The sequence below is a fragment of the Staurois parvus genome, unplaced genomic scaffold, assembly GCF_062004578.1.
Source record: "Staurois parvus isolate SC_StPar_1 unplaced genomic scaffold, SC_StPar_1.0 ptg000145l, whole genome shotgun sequence".
Lineage (NCBI taxonomy): Eukaryota > Metazoa > Chordata > Amphibia > Anura > Ranidae > Staurois > Staurois parvus.
This window is the reverse complement of record NW_028317941.1, coordinates 13,816,134-13,837,645: the sequence shown is the minus strand read 5'-3', so window position 1 is coordinate 13,837,645 and position 21,512 is coordinate 13,816,134.

Below are 21,512 nucleotides of genomic sequence, written 5' to 3'. Positions count from 1 at the left end.
ATGAACTATTCTGAAGTTGCTGCAACTTTAAGTCACACATACTGTATGCAAATGGTTATCACTGGAAAACATGCGGTACAACCAGGGGCAGACTGACCATTTGGAAACTCGGGCACTGCCCGAGGGCTCGGAGTCAGTAGGGGGCCCCATGAGATGCCCCTGGTACCTTTTTCATAGGCTTTTTTGAGTTTGGGCAAGGACACAGGGGCCCCATGATCCCCTATTGCCCGGGGGCCTCATGAGTTGTCAGTCCGCCCCTGGGTACAACTTGTCATGCGAATTTGATGTCTCATGACATGTCACACAAGTGTGAATGGGGTCTAAATGTTCAACATTAGGACGAACAGTCAGTGTTTAGTCTAAACGTAAAAACACCAAGCTCATCCCTAACATAAAGGCTGCACCATGTCACACAGCAAAGGATTGATGAAGTAGGTAAGTATTTGTCCAGGTGGGCAGCACTCAGAAATTGGAGGAAATAATCAAATGACAACTATAAAAATGTGTTACAAGTAGATTTCTACCCATTTATCTACTATGCATACTGTATTTATGTTTTTTGGCAAAAAGGTAATAGTTTTGGCTTTGATAATATGTAATAGATAAATAATTCTATTTCAAAATGCAGCCTTTTCATGAGATTTTCTTGTGCATTATACTCTGATTAAAAAGTATTCTTTTTGTTTTTTTGCTAATAATATTCATTTAACTTACCCATTTTGAGGCTTACCACTATAAGATTCTGCTATAAGCTGTCGTGTACAAATGCATGTTTAAAGCTGAACACCAGGAAGATATAAAAAGCACAAATTAATTCAGCTCTGTAAATGTATTTTTTATATGACTACTGTGCTGTAAATACCTGAGTTTGGCTTGGTATCAGCCTCTTACAATCCCCAATACAGAAGAATTCAAGAAGATGGAGAAACAGCACAAAGAACCAATCAGTTGTGCTACAGAGAGTAATAATAAAAGTGCAACGCTATGAAATCATAAAGTTAAATACACAACTGATGAATAAATACATAAGGTGCCCAGTGCATCTGAAATCCAAGAAATGAGTGAAATAAATAATTAATAAATACTCTGAAGTGGACTGGTGTGTGATTGCAATAAATAAACAGTAAAATGGTAATTGAGTAGTAAATGAATGTCCCAAAAAATGTGCAAATTGTCCTTAATGGTGGAGTATCTTTCCTGAAGTGAGAAATACAGTTTTCCAATATTCCAATATCACATATAAAGATGATTTGGTGAAGTGTGGAAGGTGGTAAAATGCATACTCTCCAGATGTGCATTTAAAATGCGCAGTATAAGCAATATGTTGAAATCTGCCAGAGGCCCCCTTTAAGGTGGGATGGATGTAGAGCCTGGTATGGATATCCCTCCTCTGGATTCTGGGGCTGCTTATGGCCTGATGTCACCTGGGATTCTGTAAAGTTAATAGCTTGGTGCAGAGCCAGAAAGAAGGGTGCCCATAGTGTAGTAATATTAGGATAATTTATTGAAAAAGAAAAATGTCATCATCCATTGGGATAGTATATAGTTAGCACATATTGCTGACATAAACAATTGACCAGCTGGAATCTATAGATGGCCACCGGACCTTCATGATCCGACGGTGGAGTTAGCATTCAATCCAATAAGAGAGTGCTGTGCAGCCCTCTAAGGGCTTGGGTAGCCCAGTATGGCACTATAAAATAAGAAAAGAAAGGGGCGCACAAGCCTTGCACATTATCTCAATAAAAACTGTAATCATAAAATGTAGCAGATATGTACTCACAAACATCAAATATACACAGGCATATCATGACCCACAATGGTCCATGGTCTGGAATGTGCACGAGTCCCACAAGCAAGAGGCCACATGAAAATGGCTGACGCGTTTCAAGGGGCGATCCTCAGAGCCTATTCATAATGTTGCGTAATCTCCCCTTATATAACTTCATTTGACTCTGACTCCAGTTCCTATGAATAGGCTCCTCCCATTTGCTGATGGGTGGCGCTGAAATCTGGGGGGGTGCACTAAAACACTAGACGTGATACCCAACAGCAGTGGAAGCATGACAAGTGTGACAACACATATATGTAAAAAGAAACCTTTTTGGACTTTTAAAACATATTAAAACATTCCTGATAGTAATTATTACTAATGTTATATATAATACATATGCATGTCAAAATGGGAAATAAAAATACACAGTAACCTACCATGTATAAATATCACTGGTACTACTGGTATCTGTGGATTCTGTGTCAAGGCTTCAACTTTCGTTAGAAAAGGAAAGGACCCCATTACAAATAAACTCTGTATATACAGTAACAGCAATCAAAAAATAAAAATGGGTGCACTTTATTATGTTTGAAAATAACTAATTCTATTTAACTGTAGGGTTTGAACTAATATTGTCAGGAAACAACTTATGGTATTTTAAAATACTTGTTATGAATAATCTCTTAGTTTTAGAATTGCACATTTTATCTGGAACTTCAATATTTACAAGAAAATGAAAGTCAGTTTCCACATTAATAGTGTCATCAACTCATCACTGTCTATCTTAAGACATGTCATTTGCTTTAAAAGAAACAGACATTAGACTTTAATTATTATTATGACCTTGCCACATTACACATTAGAAAACTAATGATCTAGATTTATTGTGCTTTACTCTTTTATTCCTCATTAATTCTAGACAACTCATGCATAAAGCACATCTAAGGAATGCAACTTTTGCACCTACAGAATGTGATTTTTTTCCATGTGTATTTAACTGACATTAATGAACTTCTAAATGGCAGGATGTACTATTGGTTGTTGACAGGCAAGTCCATCATTTTACTTTTGTCCTTTAGTGTGGAACACTACTGGAAATCATATCACAATATACAGTATCTCACAGAAGTGAGTACACCCCTCATATTTTTGTAAATATTTAATTGTATATTTTCATGTGGCAACACTGAAGAAATGACACTTTGCTACCATGTAAAGTAGTGAGTGTACAGCTTGTATAACAGTGTAACTTTGCTGTCCCCTCAACATAACTCAACACACAGCCATTAAAGTCTAAACCGCTGGCAACAAAAGTGAGTACACCCCTAAGTGAAAATGTCCAAATTGGACCCAAAGGGGTTTATTTACTAAAGCTGGAGAGTCCAAAATCAGACTCCCTTCTGCATAGAAACCAATCAGCTTCCAGGTTTCATTGCCAAAGCTTCATTGAACAAGCTGAGGTTAGAAGCTGATTGGTTTCTATGCAGAAGGGAGTCTGATTTTGGACTCTCCAGCTTTAGTAAATAAACCCCAAAGTGTCAATCTTTTGTGTGGCCACCATTATTGTCCACCACTGCCTTAACCCCCTTGGGCATGGAGTTCTCCAGAGGTTCACAGGTTGCCACTGGAGTCCTCTTCCACTCCTCCATGATCATATCATGGAGCTGGTGGATGTTAGAGACCTTATTTAATTTAAATTATTAATAAATTTAACACACCTGCTCCCCATTTACACCTGAGACCTTGTAACACTAACAAGTCACATGACACCGGGGAGGGAAAATGGGTAATTGGGCCCAATTTGGACATTTTCACTTAGGGGTATACTCACTTTTTTTGCCAGTGGTTTAGACATTAATGGCTGCGTGTTGAGTTATTTTGAGGGGACAGCAAATTTACACTGTTATACAAGCTGTACACTCACTACGTCACATTGTAGCAAAGTGTAATTTCATCAGTGTTGTCACCTAAAAGATATAATTAAATATTTACAAAAATGTGAGGGGTGTACTCACTTCTGTGAGATACTGTATATGGTATTACTTGAATACATTTGGAGTGGTCTGCTCTGGTTTACTTAAAATAACTCAATGTAAAGGGTCACTCTGCCCAAAACAAATATTTCAGTTTTTGGTAAATGATTGAGAAATTTAAACCATCTAATGATTATCCAAACTTCTTAGTGACTGTATTGGTGAGATCTCTGCCCATGCTCTATGGTTATTTTGAAGGTTTCTCACTCTCTCTGTTGAGTTTTGACTGTACATTATGAAAAGTTCCCAGGAAGTCCTGCATCATTAAAAAGAGAGCAGGACCATCCAAAATATTCTGATGCTCAGATACAGAGGTGGGAATTATAGCTGGAAGGTCTTGCTGATATGATGGGGTCAGTGTCAGCACCCAAGGCTACACCTATAACTAAAATAACTTTTGGGTGGGCTGACCAGTTAAAGTGTGTTGGCCATATTGTGCAGTGAGATGAACAATATAATAAAGCCTAAATTCAGCCATTTATTGATGAACTGGATAGTCTGGGAAACGGTAGAGGCTTTAAACCTGTCATGACCTGTTTCTCCTGCTGGTGGCACTGTACTTCCCTGGGTGGAAGGCTGCAGTTTTAGTGTCCACCAGCAGGTGTTGCCCATCAGTCAGCAGGTGTCTCCCGGCATTCAGCTCCACCGCGCCACACCTGCTGGGAGGGTACTTAAATTCTACTTTGACTATGGCTCCTTGTCAGTGTTTTGGTTTATCCTGTCTTATATCCTGATTGCTGTGCTGCTACCAGACTCTGTTGCCATTAATTCCTGATTCTGCTTTTGCTCCCTGTTACCTTGCTGCCTTGCTCATTCTCAGGTTTGTTTCCCCTTCCCATTTGCTTCCCCAGAATTCCCCCTGCCTTGCATATTTCACTCTTGTACATATTTGTATATTTAGTTAGTAGTTTAGGTTTCTGCATCTTGGTTGTTCAGTTTTGATTTTCATGCATTTTTATGTTTACCTCTGTTGGTGTGTGTTTATTGTTCACTGTAAATAAACCTCACATTAAAGATATATACACGTGGTCTGGTTCCAGTTTCTTGGTGTAGCTACGATGATCTGGTCATCACTTATGGTACTTTGTGAACCTTGCTATATCCTTAAACTTGCATAGGCTTTTGACTCCTGAAACAAACAGTAGGTTTTTAACTTTTTTATTTATTATAAGGATTATGCATGCTCATGTACAAATATAAGTATATCATATTATTATTTTCTTGGGAAAGCAAATGTAATTATAAACTGAAAATGTCACTAATCCAGATACAATGCTGCAGGCACACAAACCAGTAGGCCTATTTAGGTGTAACATTTTGTTTCTGTATAATTTGCTGGTATGAGTAAAGACTGAGATCTTAGAAATAATATAGATCGAGAAATAACCAAGAAAACTGTGAAACGGAATACATTTTTTCAGAAGGTATACATGTTTTGAAGTATGAAAGCTTTTCAAGTTTTTAGTGTACTTTGAAAATTGTTTTAATACCATGATAATAAAATAAAAGCTTAAGTACAGTCTTTTTCCTGTAAAAGAAAACCATTAGGGTTCATCCACATGGGCACGTTTTAATAACTGGGATTTTAAAAAGGCACATAGACAAGCAAATCACTAGTTTCAGCTGCTGCTACTGCTAGAAAATTATTTAATCTAAAGGGTTTTATATAAGTTTTTATAAAAAATACTGAACAAATCGTAGAAGATTCATAAGCCATTTGAGTTCATGGAGTTACTTTGTAAACTTCCACAGAAAGCCAGTTTCTTTCTTTGTTTATTGGTATCCTGGCATGGTTGGTAAGCTTACTCGGTATAAGGCTTTTTGTGAAACCTAATCTGAGTCTTATGTTACCCTTTGCAGACAGATCATACCCACCTCTGCTCCGTGTCAGTGGGAGGCCAGTCTGAGCTATGTATCTTCAGCTTTCTCTAATTCCTCCATCACATTCAAAGTTCCTGGTTTGAATCTAATTGGTTGCTAGGAGAAACAAAGAGTGCGTTTCAGCATCACCAATGGTGATCATCAGACTACAGGCCAACAAAGTGGGATGGGTTGGAGTAGAAATACAATTTCTGGATGTCTTGGAGGAATGGGGGGAGGAAATGAAGTTCTGAGTAGGTAAGCTATGTTCGCTTGATGTATCTGAAAATTTTTATTTTCAATTTTATAATGTACCTGTAGGATGAATTACAAATTCCTATGCTTTTATCAAAGCCATGTATGTTTTTTCCTGACTGTATCCTTATTAGATGAGCTTGTTTTTGGTGAGCACAATAAAATCCAAAGAACAAAAATGTTATGTATTGCATCGTACCAGTCCTTAGATGTTATTATTATTATTACACTGGATTTATATAGCACCAACAGTTTGCTCAGCGCTTTACAATATAATGGGAGACAATACAGCAACAATACAGTTCAATACAAGAGGGTTGGGAGGTTACAATCTAGGAGATGGAAGCTACATTGGTTTTCTTTAATTTCATGCTTTTTGTCAAAGGCTCCATGTACACGGGACGTTTGGAAAACACTTTTGAATGATGGAAAATGTAGGTTAAAAAATATCTGTTTAGCCGCGTTTGCATACCGCGTTTATGCGCATTTATGACCGTTTGCGTTTAGAAGCGTTTTTTACAGATAACTTCAGGAGACCTTCCAAAATGTCCAGAATTCACTGAAAAACAGTAAGAAATTAACTATTTCAGACAATTTGAGAGAAATAGAGAGAGCAGAAGCAGAGAGAGCAGTATTTGTTGAGATTAGCTGTGGTGTTTGGATGTGCTCCAGCTCATTTCTGTGCAGAAATGATTGCAGCAGTGTCTAACATATTTTCTTTCATGCAAAACCTCAAAGTATGGTGTGGCAGGTCCATTTGAGTACCGGGAAAATGCTCTGCATGCATTTTTCATGATGAAAAAAGGATCTGTACAGCACCTGGAAATGGAAGAATTAGAAAAATATTCTGAACGCTTATAAGCGCGGTTAGCCGTGTTTACACTAGTTTAAAAGTGTTTGGCGTTTGAAACGCTGATAAAATCTACTCCTGAACGCAAGTTTGGCGCACTCAAAAAAAAGACTGTAAACCTAACTGCCTGTAAACAACATAGTGTACATGGACACATAGGAAAACATTAGGGAGAGTTCAAGGGCTGCTGAAAAAAACGCAGAAAGGCTCCCAAACGTGAGTTTAACAGCTGCAGTGTACATGGAGCCTTAGCTTTCACCTTTTAATTTTGCCAGTAATGCGCTTCCTGTTCTAAGGTGAAAGTGTTCACTCACCATATTGTATCTATGGTTGCAATGTCACCTTAGGTTGCTTGTTCCTTATCTGGACTACAGACCTCCTAAATCCTACAAAAGTTGGATATGTTCTGTAGACTAAAAAGGAGAATGCAGACAGAGCTAATAACATGCAGGAGATTTCACTGCAGCAGAGGCACAGCAAGCTATAACATGTAGTTAATAGGTCACTTGATTTATGGCAGCATCAACAGGTGATATTTTTGCACAAGATTTAACAAAACACTTTCAACAGTATGTTCAGCAGACCAAAAGGATTCAAGTAAGAAAAGCTAATTGTTGGAGTACTCATAAACTTGGTTACACCACTGACTAGTTTGCTAAAATATTGCAAGTTCTGTATGAAAACATAATGTAAGACAGGTAGGGAGGAGCACTGGGCACTTAATAGGTATATTTGACTGCAAACTACAACCCCACCCAGCCCATTCAGCCATCTTTTATTAGGGCCGGATAGCAAGGATCAAAAATATAGACTCATTCTGAAGTAAATTAAAGGGCAAAAAACTCATCAGACTCTATAAATCGGTTAAGTGATTTTTTTTATTAAAAAGTTGATATACCATAAAAATTTGTTAACAATTAAAGTAGACTATATGCAAAACTTTTGTTTCATTTTAGATAGATGAAGGGGAGGTATATCCCCTGTCAGATTTATTTTCCTTCTGTGTCCCATTTCAGAGATCTCCCTTCTCTTCCTGTCCTGTAACCAAACAGGAAGTGAGAGGAAATCCTGGCAAATGAACCACTTTAGGTCCGGACACTTTTACCCCCTTCCTATCCAGGCCAATTTTCAGCTTTCAGCGCTATCACACTTTGAATGACAATTGCACGGTCATGCAACACTGTACTCATATTCATTTATTAGCTTTTTTTGTTAGACAGATAAAGCATTATTTTGGTGGTATTTATTCACCACTGAGATTTTTATATTTTTTTTCGCTATATAAATGAAAAAGTCAAAAAATGTGTTTTTCTTATAAAATTTTGCAAATAAATAATCTTTCTTCATAAATCTTGGCCAAAATGTATTCAGTCATCTTTTTAGTAAAAAAAATAACCCAAATTAGTTTATAATCAAACTTGTTTTACATTTTTATTTTTTTTTTTATATTATTATTTATGTTTTTTTTTTTACATACTGTCACCCTAGCAGTACAGTGTCACCTAACAGGGGCACAGACAGCAAAAAAAAAACAAAAAACTACAGGTTCTCTAAACTATCTCCACTCTATCCAAAACAAAAAAATAGTATTGCCTTTAGTTGTACTTTAAGTTTCCTTTTCAATCTTCAGGTTGCACAACACAAACCCTGAAATTACATTTCTGTTAATGTGATTGTCTCCCAGTAGCTATTTCTTAGTATAACCCTGGAAGTGGTCATATGTAGTGTATATAGCAGAAAGACCCTTCCACTTAAAGTGATTGTAAACCCATTCCTTGTAAAACAACCCATTCAGTTTAAAATAGAAATTAAACTTTTGTATATAGGTATAAAAACCATTACAAACACAAATTTACCCTTTTTTATGAGTGGTCACATATTCTTTGTTCTCAGCTGTGTAAGAGCTGGGGAAAGAGAAATGGCAGCACACTGACATTCCCAGTGAAAGGGTATGTATTGGGGGAGGGGGGTGCAGAAGTGCAGAAGACATCTGATCACTGGAGGAGAGGAGGCTGTGTTTCCAGAACACCTAGAGAACTGAACATGTTATCCTGCCTAGTGTGGCCAGTTTTTAATAGAAAAGCAGAGGGACTGGCAGAACACCAGGGATTTCACACAAAGGAAGCAATACAAAGATAACAGGACACTTTTTCATACAAGTATATGGTACAGCAGGCGCATATCAAGAATATGAACTGGTGGGTTTACATGTGTTTAAATACTCAATAAGCAGGATATGACTGGAATGCACATGTCAGTACAAGCAGATACAAATTTGCAATAAAGATTGAAAATATACTTTATTGGATAAAATTTTTTTCACTTTAACAACATTTTAATTTTACTTTAAATATACTTTTTAATCTGATATGGTCAGAATTAAAAAACACAATTTGACTTCTTTTTTTTTTGGTTAAGTAACTACAGCCAGCAGATGAAACTATTTACTACTTTTCACCTGTTTTTTTAGGTTCTCCTTAAATCCTATAATGAAAGAAGCCCATTTTTTATAGAGTTCAATAGCTCAAGCTTGAATGTAACCACTTTACTACTGTGCTATAGCTGAATGATGGCTACAGCGCGGTCATCCAGTTCTGGGAGGGCTTTAGATGGCATCCTCCTAGAATGTGCCTCCTGCACGTCCCCAGTGGTGCACACTTGGCGCTGTCTGTGATCGCTGTGTCCTTTGGACACAGCTGATCACAAAACATCGTAAAAGGCCAATTATAGCAGCCTTTTACCATGTGATCAGCTGTGTCCAATCACAGCTGATCACTGTGTAAATACATTTGCTGGTTATCGGCAGTACTTTCCTCACGTGTCACAGCGTGAGGAAAGTACTGACGGTAACCAGCAATTGTCAAAGCAGACATCTGCACTGATAATCAGGGCACTGATTATCAGTGCCATGATTATCAGTGCAGCCACAAAAGCACCCATCAGCACTGTTCAGCAGTGCCCAACAGTACTGCCCATCAGTTCCCAAGAGTACTGCCAATCTGTGCCCATCAGTGCTGCCAGTCTGTGCAGTCAGTCAGTGATGCCAGTCAGTGCCTCCTATCAGTGCCCTTCAGTGCTACTTATTAGTGCCCATCAGTGCAACATATCAGTGCCCACCAGTGCTGCCTCATCAGTGCCACATATCAGTGCCCACCAGTGCTGCCTATCCGTGCCACCTCGTCGGTGTCCATCAGTGCTGCCTATCAGTGCAGCCTCATCAACGCACATCAGTGAAGGAGAAAAATCACCTGTTTATAATAGAAACAAAGAAAACCTTTTTTTTGTTTTCAAAATTCAAAATGTTTGCTCTTTTTTTGTTTATAGTGCAAAAAAATAAAAAACCCAGTGGAGATTAAATGCCACCAAAAGAAAGCTCTATTTATGTGAAGAAAAATTAAAAGAATTTAGTGATAAAACTGTGCAAACGTTATACTTAAAAACTTTTAAGTGCAAAAATTATACTTAAAAAAGTCATATGTCTATAAGTATTAGGGCTAATCAAAATCCCAAAGATGGCATCGATTCCAGGCTCAGATGTCACATAAAGAGACCTGAGCATCACCCAACAACAGTTACGATAGCTGATGTGTTTGATGAGCATACCCTCTTCCTCACAGCTCTGAGAGAGTGGGCATACCTCTCAAAGCACATAAACGATTGTTTCTGTTGTTGGATGATGCTTAAGTCTCTTTATGTGACACCTGTGCCTGGGATGGATGCTGTCACTAGGGTTTTGATTGCTTCTTAATACCTTTTTTGAGTATGTTTATTGCACTTTGTTTTATAAATACATTGTTTTTAGGTAATCCAAACAGCTTCTGCAAGGCTTTTGTTTTATTTTCTATTTAGCATTGAAGATTTACCCAATTAAAAGGAGGCTGCATAGCTGGAAGCAATTCCTTACAATTATTCCATTTATAGAATGTATTCTACTGAAGTGGAGATTTATATCCATGTCTTAGGTCACAAGGTGGCCTTTTCTTATGTTTTTTCATATTACTTTAGCTTTGATATGTGTGTTTTTTTGTTATGCAAGTGAACAATTTAGGAAATTACTCATTCTCCTCACTCTCTCTTCCCTTTGTTGTGTACTGATGTTCCCTCCAGAGTGTCACAAGTGCACACTATATTAAATGCTTATTTGTAAAATAAGAATTCATTGTAATAGCAATAATAGATACAAATATAACTTCTGGAACCAGTAAACGTAAAAACATGATCACAAAATAAACTGGGTTAAAATCATATAATATCACTTCAAAGATGAACTCTAGGCAGATATAGAGCTCTGTAACCACATGCCAACCAATCCATGCAGGTTTACTGCAGGCCAACAGCTCTCCTGCGACATATCTCATACAGTATGTGATCTGGGATTTCTAAGGAGTGGGCTCACATGCCTACCTCCCCAGCTGTGCTGTCATTCACTACAGCACAAGCTGATCAGCAGGTCTGGCCAAAGATTTATGGCCAGGACTGGCTGATCAGTTGAGGCGAATGACAGAAGAGTAAACAACACAGGGCTCTCTACAGACAGCAGCAATGTGCATTTTTTTTCTCCCTGCAAAGCAGAAAGTAAAAAACCAGCACATTGCTTAGTGAAAACAGCACACAGTCCACACAGTTACCATTTGTAGGCACACAGTTAACCTTTTGAGTGCCTCTAAATATTAAACCCTTCCCAGTCAGTGTCATTGGTACAGTGACAGTGAATATTATTAGCACAGATTACTGTAGTAACCACTTTCTGCCTGCCCGCCTATGATGTACTGCAACGGATGGCAGCTACAGGACCAGCAAAGTACCAGTACGTTGCTGTTTATTTCCCGGGTTAGGAACAAGCCGTCATTCACTTCAGGACATGCTTGTCAGAGTGATTTTTGCCTGAGACTCTGCTGATGTCCTACAGCAAATGGAGAAGCAGAGCTGTGCCTCTAAATACAGGCACAGGATCTAGTTGGATCTTTTCTCCTTGGAACCAATTTGTCCCAGGGAGAGAAGAAAGAGACACCACGCATGAGTAAAAGCAGCACATTTGCACCCATACCTTAGATAGACAGATTTTAACCCCTTGAATTCTATATTTAACCCTCTGATTGCCCCAGACTCCCTGCCAGCGTGCTTAGTACAGTGTCAGTGTATAGTATTTTTAACTGATCACTGTATTAGTGCCACTAGCAACAACAGATAGCATCTGATAGCATCAGTGTCAGTTAGTGTTCCTCCCAGCCAGGGTCAGCTAGCGTTAGATTGCCTTCACACTATTGCACTCATGCTATAGGTCACTGATTACTCTTATTACTAGTATAGTGTTCGTACGGATCAATATATTAGTGGTTGAAGCAGTACCTGACATCCACGAGCTCTTTTTCCCGCGAGTCCACAAGTGAAGAGGCCTACAGGATTCTGAGCATGTCAGATGAGAGCGAAGGGGAAGCCTCTCTGATAGAATCCACCTCAGAATACAAACGTGTAGAAAGCAGCGGCATCTCAACAGGTAGCTCGGACAAAAGAGAAGTTGTCCCTGTTAAGATCAGGCATACCTGACCTCATGAAGCTAAAGTGCCAGTACTATTGCTTTTCTATCTTTTGGTGAACTGGCGAGCACCAGTGGCCTAATACATCCTGGTCTTTTTCATACCAGCACTGCAGTATCACTTGGTGATGTGGTGAGTCCCATAAGTGCAGTACAAGCTGGTGAGGTGGCGAGCACAAGTAGTGTCCCGCAGCCACCAAGAATTCTAACACAGGCCATACAGCCCATAGTATTCTTCCGAATGTGCTTATAAATCCTGATTGGCAGCCCATAGATTCTGCAGCACCTGTATATCCCTCATTCACTGAACAACACATAATTCAGGTGGAAACAGCAAATTTAGTTAGTCTCCTTGATTATTTTGAGCTGTTTTTCACAGAAGATTTGTATAATTTGATTGTGGTCCAAAGCAATTTATACGCACTACAATTTATCTGCACCAACCCAAAGTCAGCTCTTGCCAGACCATTCACATGGAAACCTATCTCGGTTTTTTAATTTAAAAATTTTGGGCATTATAAAATAGGTTGTGCTCCACAGGTCTAATTCATCATATGGTAAAAGGCAGATTTTAGAGGTTCAAAAATAAATTGCTGTATCACCCAATATATGGCTTCCATCCAGTAGCCAAAAAACATGCAGACAAAAAAGGGGGGTTTGTGAAAAGAAATTCACAGAAAAGCGGCTACATTATGAACAGAATGCGATACTCAGAAAAATTTCCAAAAAATTATGCTTTATTTCACATTAATGATTGACATATGGGCAATCTCCCTGGTTTACCATCACCTCAGTATGAAACAATACACACAGTGTGCTGCAAAGGCTATGACCACAATAGTCTAAGCACTTGCAGCACTGGCACATAGGTAACACTTCTTAAAGGAGGTATGTACAAAAATTATACCATAGGTATGCAATATCACATGCTATATAAATATATATAAGCATATATCATTACCATATAGGTTACACCCCATAAAGGGGATTTTCCAAAAATTATACCAAAGGTATATCATATCACATGCATGCAAAACGACGGACACAGTATACGTCAAAAGAGAGGCATAACCCTGAGCCTATAAAAGGCAATATATGGGTAAAACATAATATATGCAGTACAACCCTATGCCGGCACACGTGGTTGGGGCCCATTAATCTGTAATAAACGTGAATAGTAGTAAGGATTCTTATAATTGAAAGAGTCCCTGTTGTTGCCTTGATGGAAAGATAGATGCAAATAGCAGAACTCTGCTTTAAATGGTTTCTTCACCACAGCATGTGGACTGCAAACCACTTTAGTGTTGGAAACAAGATAAGGCCCAGTAGATCTTCCGCCTGTTGTAATATATGTAGTATGCCTTGTTTCTATATAAAGCACCATAATGTCCCCATCCTGTAATAAGACAAACGATATAAGGATAGTCACTGTAAGAGCTTTCACTCTATAGTAGATGTATATTATCATATAGATCGCAAGGAACCTTTTTCAAATGTCCTGTAACAGTCCACTCACCACCTGTGCTATGGGTAGTAGAAATGCCCATGTTCTCTGCTGCCATGGCCAAGCATAGATATGAGACGATAATACGCTTCTTGCATTTTAGTGATAACACACTCTGTCATCCTTGGGGTGACCATGAACATGACTGTCTGTACAAAATTCGTCCCCTCATAAACCACCTCAGCAAAACATCTGCGTGGATGAGTCCCTCATTTACTTTACTGACTGCCTTGCATACAAACTGTACCTCCCCAGCAAGTGTGCCAGATCTGGGGTCAAATTGTATAAGCTCTGTGAAAGGGCCATAGGCTGTACATACAATTTTGGGGTTTATGAGGGAAGACAGTGAGGTAGAGCCCCGGACTGCCCTGTGACTACATGGAGAGCAGTGGCAAGATAGTATGTAAATAACTTTTATACAAGCATGTCACTATTTAGACATTTGTAAAATCTTAAAATTGGCTCAGGTGTCACCGTGCAACCTAATCGCCGGGAATCTCCTAATCGCTTGTAAACACTTAACTTAAAAAGTCAGCGAAGGCATGCTTGAGAAATGATGAATTGCTTGCAGTGAAGTGGAAGGAAAAATGGGATGTTTTTGTCCTGTCTTCATTTCACACAGGCATGATGACCCAAATTAGCACAGTATCTGGCTTTGTAGAGAAACCCCTCTGTAACCTTAACATGAGGGTTTGGACTTCAACGACCAAATGATGAATCTATACTTAGTTTCCCGCAAAGTTCGACACTGGTACAAAAAGGTGTCTATTTATTTATTTCAATTAGCTATATATAATGCTTTCGTAATTTGCAAAGCAACTGGACAAAGTGCAGGAACACCATTCAGTTGTTGTTTTATTGAGTTATTGTTCTATTGTTACTGTGTTTACTGTGTGACCATTCAGCTGCAGCACCAATCAGTTTATTCTGACAGAAACAGGGTCTCGCTCTCAGAATATATGAGATGATGAGTGATCTCCAGAGGTTATACTACATATGCGCTTTTACATAGCGCGTCCGGTGAGTGCGCAATTTTATCGTTTGATCCTGGGCTTACTAGCTTCTATGCAAGACCCTGCGTTTACTCGCCTGGACATTACTATTATTTACAATTTCTGTTTTATGCCATTATTTCTGTATATTACAGTATGTTTTAGATTACCTGAGACATATATGGGCCTACAGATCTCATTACATATTTATTAGCGCCGCACTTCTTAATTTTTTTGTGTATCTTTGAAGGTTTTGCTGTGATTGCCTTGGGTGCATTGGCTGCTGATGTGAGAGCGCTCACTTTTTTATTTTCTTTTCCATATATATGTATCAGTGTGTGCAGCCCTGCTGTATGATATTTTTCATCCACAGTTTAAAAAACAACATGTATGCTAAAGCATGGGGACCTGGGGTGGTAAGTGGGCGGATCGCTCCTATGCGTTGGCATATATATTTTAAATTTTTTTGACACAGATTTCAATTAAACAGTTGTTTTATTGAGTTAATGTTCTATTGTTACTTTTTTTTATTGTTAAATGTTTTTGTTTGCTTTGTAGTAATACCATTCTGCTGCAGCACCGATATATTTATTCTGGCAGCAGCAGGGTCTTGATTTCAGAATATACGTCAGTGTGAGCAGTGCAGCTGGATGAGCTTTTTCATCTGTAGTTAAAAAAAAACCCAACAACAACAACAAGCATGAGGGCCTAGGGTGGTCAGTGGGTGGATCGCTCCTATGCTTTAGCATATATTTTTTTAATTTTTTTGGCAGAGATGTCTTCAGCCACATTGCTTGATGTGAATGAAGGAATCTTTTAGGTTCTTTTTTTTTCTTCAGCCCAAGGGGTGAATGAAAAAAGAACATTACATGTTTGCCCAGCATTAGAAGTGGGTGGATGCAGGGTGATATACTCTAATGGTGGGCCTACCACACACTTTTTCTGGCAAAGATTTCTACATCCACATCAATCGATGTGAATGGAGGAATCTGTCAGGTTCTTGTTTTTCGTTTAGCCCACAGGCTGCATGAAACATTATATATATGCCCAACAAAGGAACAGCAATGTACTGGTATTTCTCTAGACTTTGAGTGGTTATACCAGGATGATTCCTGCAGCTACAGACATCATCTTGCTTTTTTCAGCTAGATGTCAGCTTTCATGTAAAAGCAATCCTAGTGGTTATCTAGCCACTGGATTGCTTTAACAAGCAGCAGGAGGGGATGCCCCTACTCCCACCACCTTCCATGGCTTTCTTGGGATCTCCCTAACCACCAGGTAAACTAAGAATGCAGCTGCCTGCAGGCCATAGAACTGATCAGAGACCAGAATGGCTCCAATCATCTCTATAGTCTAAGAAAACGGAAAGTTTGAGCATTTTATCACTTGGGTTTTGCAGGATATAAACAGCACCATTTTTAAAATAGTAAAGCATCTGATCACACTAATCTTGGTGTGACCAGATGCTTTAAGGGCAGAGGAGAGATCTAGAGTCTTATAGACCCCATACTTCTCAGAAATACTGCCTATTGCTATCATAGGGAATATTTACGTTCCCTGTGATAACAAACAAAGTGATTAAAAAAATAAATAAATAAAAGGGACAGGGTAAAAATAAAAAAAAATAAAAAAATTACATACCTGTGTCGGTTAGTAAATAGCGGTTGCACCTTGCATTTGAGGTATTGCTCTAATGCTGGTAAACACAGTACAACATGGTGAAAACCACAAGTTTTTGGAAAATGAAGAAAGAAAATGAAAATGCATTTTTTCTTTTTTAATTTTTCCATACCTTGTGACAAAAAAAATAGATCTGCAAAAAACTCAACATGCCTCTTATTAAATTCCTTGGATTGTCTACTTTGCAAAAAGGGGTAATTTTTTTTTTGGGGGGGGTTGTGCTATCCTTTCATTTCAGGGCCTCTGAAACTGTGATAGGTAGTGAGGACGTGAAATAGGGAAGTTTTGGACCTTCAGGCTTTCACAGGGGTCATTGGATTTTGGGCTCCTGTATGCGGCCAGGCTGCCAAAAAAGTCTCACACTTGGGGTATTCCCATACTCTGGAGAAGTATCACACAGCATTTCGGGGTGTAATTCCACATATACCCATGACATGTGTGATCCATATATCATTTAAATGACAACGTTGTGTAACCAAAAACTTGTGGCAAAAAAATAAAAAATCTTCCATTGACTCAACATGCCTCTCAGAAAATAGTTTGGGGTATCTACTTTAGAAAATAAGGTCATTTGGGGGGTTCCCCATACTTGGAAGAAGTAGCGGAATATATTTTAGGGTGTAATTCCACATATACCCATGGAGCATGTGTGAGCAATATATCATTTAGGCAACTTTGTGTAACAAAAAAAAAAATAATAAATTGTCATGGACTCAACATGCCTTTCAGCAAATACACTATATTGTCAAAAGTATTGGGAAGTCTGCCTTTACATTCACATGACCTTTATTAGCATCCTAGTCTTATTCTATAGGGTACAATACTGAGTTGACCCACCCTTTGCATCTATAACAGCTTCAACTCTTCTGGGAAGGCTGTCCACAAGGTTTGGGAGTGTGTTTATGGGAATGTTTGACCATTCTTCCAGGATGCATTTCTGAGGTCAGGCACTGATGTTGGAGAACAGGTCTCCACCGCTCTAGAGCCCAGTGGTGGCATGCTTTACACCATTGCATCCGATGCTTTGCATTGCACTTGGTGATGTAGGGCTTGAATGCAGCTGCTCGGCCATGGAAACCCATTCCATGAAGCTCTCTACGCACTGTTGTTGTGCTCATCTAAAGGCCACAAGAAGTTTGAAGTTTGGAGGTCTTTAGTTATTGACTCTGCAGACAGTTGGCGACATCTGCCCACTGTGCGCTTCTGCACTCTTCGTGGCTGAGTTGCTGCTGTTCCCAGTTGCTTCCACTTTATTATAATACCACTAACAGTTAATCGTGGAATATTTAGCAGCAAGGAAATGTCATGGATGGACTTATTGCTCAGCTGGCGACCAAGCGTTTTACGCTTGAAATCACTGAGCTCCTGAGAGTGACTCATTCTTTCATAAATGTTTGTAGGCTCAGTTTAGGTGCTTGATTTTATACACCTGTGACCATGGAGGTGATTGGAACACCTGAATCCAATGATTTGGGGGTTGTCCCAATATGTTTGGCAATATAGTGTAGCTTAGGGTGTCTACTTTCCAAAAGGGATCATCCTTGGTGTGTTTGTACTGCCCTGGAATTTTTGCACCTCAAGAAATGTGAGAGGCAGAAAGTAAAAGCTGCATAAATTCCAGTATCTACATATACAATAGTTTGTAGAGACTATAACTTTCACATAAACCAATGAATATACAATTGTTGGGGTAATGTTTACCAAAGACATGTAACAGAATACATTTTGGCCTAAATTTATGACTAAATTTAAGTTTATTGAATATTTTTAATAACAGAAAGTAGAAAATGTCATTTTTAAAAACATGTTCGATCTATTTTCATTTATATCACAAAAAAAACCTTTTATTTATTTTTTTATTTAAGGATAGTGATCATACGTGGTCATTTATTATCACACAGTTGTTTGTCTCCTTTTTAACTGACAAAGATAACAGAAATCACCCAAATGGCCCTGATCAAAAGTTTAAATTTCCCTTATCTGTGGCTTTTTAAATTGCAATTAGTGTCAGTGTATAAATAGTCAATGAGTTTGTTAGTTCTTACGTGGATGCACTGAGCAGGCTAGATACTGAGCCATGGGAAGCAGAAAAGAACTGTCAAAAGACCTGTGTAACAAGGTAATGGAACTTTATAAAGATGGAAAATGATATAAACAGATAACAAGCCATTCAGTACTGTTCAATCACTTATTAGGAAGTGGAAAATTCAGGGATCTCTTGATACCGATCGATTCCTGCACCCGCAACCAGAATGCACAGTTCGGGCTGGCTTGAACCTAGCCTTAATGCCAAAATTTCACAATTTCTGCCAGGGTATGCATACATTTGAGAACAGCTGTATATACTGTACCATCATTTGTAGATACTATATCTTTCATGCAAACCAATTAATATACACTTATTTTGATTTGTTTTTTCAAAGACATGTAGCCTGAATTTATGAAGAAACTAGATTTTTAATTTTTTTTTATTTGATGTGTTTTATAACAGAAAGTAAAAAAAAATATATATTTTTTTTAATTCTCAAAATTTTCATTTATATAACCCAGTGGTGATCAACTACCTCCAAAAGAAAACTTTATTTGTGTGAAAAAATTATAAAAATTTCATTGGGTAGCGTGTTGACCAATTAATTACCAGTTGGTCATAAAAGGGTTAAGATCATCCAGAGCTGAATTCGGTAAATAATAACACCTGTTTACATTTGACCTGTATCAACCTCCTACAGTGCCTGTACAGCAGAGCTGTATCATTTATATGTATAATTGTTTTCACACAAATAGAGCTTTTTTGGGAGGGGGTGTTTGATCATCACTGGATTTTATATTTTTTGCTCTATATACGTAAAAAGACTGATAAGTTTGAAAAAAAATTTTTTTTTTTTTGCTTTCTGCTATAAGAGATATCTAAAAAAAAAATTTAGAAAATCAAATTTGTTAATAAATATTGGCCAAAATGTATTGTGCTCTTGTTTAAAAAAAATATTTTTGATTAAAAGAAAAAATCCCAATAAGTATATATTGATTTGTTTGTGTGAAAGTTATAGCGTGTCAGGGTCCTATCCACGGCAGAAGTCCTGGAAGACCGGGCATTTCTGCCAATACCCTACATGGCCGCAGAAATACATGCATCAGGCTCAGTTTTGGCGCCAAATGGCCTTTATAAGGAGGCTATTCACTCCCTCAAGTTGCTGGATGATCTCTAGCTCCCCGTACCTTGTTCCTGTTTCCTGTGTTATTGTGACCTGTGACTTCCTGATACCGACTCGGCTTGCTCCTGGACCTGTCTACTCTGCATTACCCCTAATCTGACCTCGGCTTGGCAAACGGATACTCTCTCTCTCTCACTCCTCTGTGTATGACCTCTGCTATCCCATCTGACTATGTCTGCTCTTATTCCCACCTGGTACCTGACCTTGGCTTGAACCGGCTATCCAGTAATCCTCTATTCCCGGAAGGGCTTGCATACCTCGTACAGGTGCCATCTGTCTGCAGACCTCATCTCCGTGCATCAGCTGTGCTCCTGGGTGGACCACCAACAAGCACTCCTAGAGACGACCTGTGCCACTTTGGGCCTTACTCCACCTGCCCCACTCTCAGGGGAGTCTGGAACGTAGCCGCAAGGGAAGCCCTCTCTCCATTGGCCTCCATCACCAGGTACCTGATATAGCGCCATCAAATTATGCTATATGTACTGGAATTTTTGCTTTTTTAATTTTTTTACACTACTAATGGCCTGCTATCAGTAGGACTACAATACTGCGGAGGGCAATTTGACACTAACTGACTCTGGGGGAAACTGACTAACTGACACTGACATCACCAGTGACATTAATACAGTGATCAGTGATAATACTATACACTGTCACGATACCAAGGACACTGGCTGGGGAGGTGTTAACACCTAAGGCAATTAAGGGGTTAAATATGTGCCTAACTATTTGTAATGTGTGTACAGTGTGCTGCTTTTAAAAAATGACCTCTCAGATCGCCCCCTTGGTTTAGGGCTCTGTGTTGTTTACCAACACAAGAGCTCTGGGCTGTGATTGTACACAGACGATCAGCAGGTCCTGGCTATAAATCATTGGCCAGGACTTGCTGACAGGCTTCCTCTATGTGCAATCACAGCGAATGCTGGGTGGGGGGGGGCTGCCATAAACCTGGAAGTAAGCTGCCATATACCAGTATGTCACTTGCTCACAACCGCCGCTCTATACTGCGGTCGAGCCAGTGGCAAGTGGTTAATTTTTATCTTGACATTTATGTCTGGAGATTTGATTTAAATATAAACAGACTTTAATAAGAATTCAAAGGATGACAACATTTAAAGGTTAGCAAACTTTTCTAATGTTTAGTAACTTTCTTTAATGCTAACCGCCGTATATGTGAAGCCAAGAAATGGCTCTTAACACTTTTCTCTATAAGCACATCCAGTAACTGATAGCTCAGAGAGAATGTATCTCAGCCGACATGACAGAAAAGGGAACATAGGCTTGCGGTGGCTACCCTTGACCGACACTGACATTGACATAGACACAAAATATAAAATAGGCAGTAAACAAAAGGGGAAAAAAAATGAAATGACTCAGACAGAATCATGAGCGAGTGAAAAACTTCAGAAAATGACAATGAGAATAATGACATTTATGGAGTTATAGAGATATGACAGACTTGGGATGAGGTAAAAGTGGTTGTGACATTTTCCACAACGGGGAGAAACATGAAAGGTTTGAAATAAGAAAAAGTAGCACTGCACAGTTAAAAAGAAAGTCCAGATGCATTTATTTCGGGTTGGTTTTAAAAAAGTTGAGACAGTTGAAAAGCGCAAATAGGCATGTGTGTATTCTTTATTTGAACTATAAGGCTCTGATTTTACTAAAGTGCATAGATGGTCCGTAGGCTAAAGTCTACTTTTCATTGGAGTCCATCTACTTTTAGACGGCAAAGACATTTTTTAAAGAAAGCATCTAACAAATAGACGCAAAAGTGAATTTACTAATGGACACAATAAACAAATCCGTCTAAAAA